Genomic DNA, 2,958 nt, shown 5'->3' with positions numbered 1-2,958 from the left:
TTTACTGTTAACAGTTATGTATTGCAGCTTACTATTCTTAACTGCTACCAGGCAGTAGTGATTAAATATAGTGTTTTGATAATTTTTCTTGTTATTTTATTTGAACCAGTATCATTACAGTTTGCTGTCTGTGTCAATGTCACTTAATGGATCAAAACCATAAGTATGTATGGTATGTCTTGACAATATAATTGTGTATTCAAGAACTACAGACGATCATGTTCAATATCTGGGTAAGTATTTAGCAGATTGAGGGTAGCACATCTTACACTTAGTGTGGAGAAATGCCATTTTGCTGAGACACGAGGAAGTTATCTGAGACATATTATCAGTCAAGATGGAGTGAAGGTGGATCCTTGACTTAAATCCACAAACTACTAAACAATTACAGTCATTTATCGGATTCTGCAAATACTATTGGAAGTTCATGAAGGGATTCAGTGAAATTACACAGCTATTAACTAAGCTGGTATGAAAATGTATTAGTTTTCAGTGAGCAATACAGTATCAACAAGCATTTGAGAAACTCACGGAGATATTAATATCAGATCTGCTATTAATATTCCCTGATTTTGAACAGGAATTCATACATTCGTGTGGTGCCTCCAGCAGTGACTTTGGTTGTATTTTAAATCAGAATGTTGATGAGATAGAAAATCTGATCATGTTTGCCACCAGGCAGCTGAATGAGGCTGAAACCATTCGACAACTGAAAAAGAAGCATTACAAGTTATTTACGGAATCCATTATTTTTTGCTGCTATTTGTATAGTCGGAAATTCAAAGTGATTACAGACCACGTATCTTTAAAATGGTTATTATGGTTCAAAGATCCATCAAATCAATTAATGAGATGGGCATTAAAATTAAGTGTTTGATTATGAAATAATCCATAAACCAGCAGTCAAACACACAAATGCTGGTACCCTAAGCAGGAAGAGAGCAGTTTCACAGGTAGTAGATGGAAGCAATGCAGATTGGATAAAGGCACCATCAGCTGACACTGAGTGTCAGTTGTTTTGAACACAACCTCAGTTTGAAAAATCTAGAAGGCTTGTAGTTCTTCCAGTGTTGAGAATGGAAGTATTACACCAAGCAGATGACCGTATATTAAGTGACGGCCATGCATTATGTGATTACAGAGGGAAACAAACAACTGATATATGTGTAGCTGAAAGATTTTAGTGCAAAGCACATTACAGTGACGTATAGAACAATTTGTAAGGAAGTATATCCTGCGTGCACAAAGAGCAGCTTGGAGTCATCAGAAAATTCAGTAACAGAGAATACCTGAAGCTGACAAACCATTTTCTGTGCTAGGACTGGATGCCTTAGGACCTTGTGATAGAAGACAAGTGGGTAATACATATGTTCTTACAATGTTAAATCATTTTTCATGATATTTAGTTATGGTAGCCATCCAAGATCAGAAGGCGAATACAGTAGCACAGGAAATGGTAAATAACTGGTTACTAAAATTTGGCATGCAAGAAACCATTATTACAGACCAAGGAGCTGATTTCATATCTAAACTAATGATGATTATTGAAAAATAAAAAGATACAAAGTGGCATGTTCCATACTCAAATGAATGGAGGGACAGAATGATTTCACCATATTTTATCCAAAATGTTAACCTATCATGTAAATGCACAGCATTTAGATTGGGATATATGAGGTCTGTTCAAAACATTGTGGAACTTTGTCCACAAATTTTTTCTACGTTTATCTTTTACTTATTGTGCATGGTTTCCTTCAAAATACCCTCTCCTTCAAAATGGACTCACTGCTCCCAACACTGTTTCCACTTCCAGAAGTAGTCTTGGTATGCTTCTTGCTGGATTGCGAGAAACACAGTCTGTGAATCTTCTTTTATCTCATCTATCATTTCAAATCTTTGTCCTTTCAATGGAGTTTTCAAAAAAGTCCATAGGGACCAGGTCCAGAGGGTACGCAGGATGAGCCAGCACAGTGGTTCATTTTTTGTGCAATAGTCTCGTACCAATGGGGATGTATGTGCGGGTGCATTATTCTTGATGTGAGAGCCATGAATTGTCACACCACATTTCAGGCTGTTTCCTTCTCACATTTTCCTGCAGGTGCCGCAACACATCCCAATAGTACCATCGATTAACAGTTTGTCCCTGTGGCATGAATTTATGACTGACTAATCCTTCAAAGTCAAATAGAACTACCACCATGGCTTTGACATTTGACCTGATCTGATGAGCTGTTTTTGGTCATGGACAACCTTTCCCAATCCATTGTGAAGATTGAACTTTGGACTCAACATCATAACTATAGACTCACATCTCATCGCCACCGGTTATGATTCTCCTAAGGAACATCTTGTTCTCATTTGTGTGATCCAAAAGCTCTTTACAGATTGTGAGGCAAAGGTCTTTGTGGTCTTGATTAAAAAAACTTTGGGACAAACTTGGTGGCAACACGGTGCAACATTTTATGTTCTTCCGCAACCTCTTGAACAGTCAGACTTTGACTAGCGTGCACAATTTTGTTGACGTTTCTGACATGAGCATCATCAGTAGATATCAAAGGGCATCCCGAACGAGGGTCATCTTTAGCATCTGTCTGGCTGTCTGAACCATTTGTAACACCCTGTATGGCGTTAAGCACTCATCACCATAGGCTTCCTGCATCATTTGGTGTGTCTTGTAAAGGTTGTTCTTGAGTTTCACTCAAAATTTTATGCAGACTTGTTGCTCCTCTAACTCTGCTGTCTCAAAATTCGCAAACTGTGTGTGACAATGTTCTGTTCAAAACAGCACTGAACAATAACTAATAGACACACAACACAAAAAACTTCCAGAAGTTATACATTCAACACAGGTGTGTGATGAGATGCCAGCAGAATTTCGCTCGAACACATCATTGATGCCAAGTTACAAATGTCCCAGAATTTTTTGAACAGACCTTGTATATTTAACTTTTATCGTTA

The sequence above is a fragment of the Schistocerca nitens genome, chromosome 5 (genome assembly GCF_023898315.1).
Source record: "Schistocerca nitens isolate TAMUIC-IGC-003100 chromosome 5, iqSchNite1.1, whole genome shotgun sequence".
NCBI classification, from domain to species: Eukaryota; Metazoa; Arthropoda; class Insecta; order Orthoptera; family Acrididae; genus Schistocerca; species Schistocerca nitens.
This window is presented reverse-complemented; position numbering follows the sequence as displayed.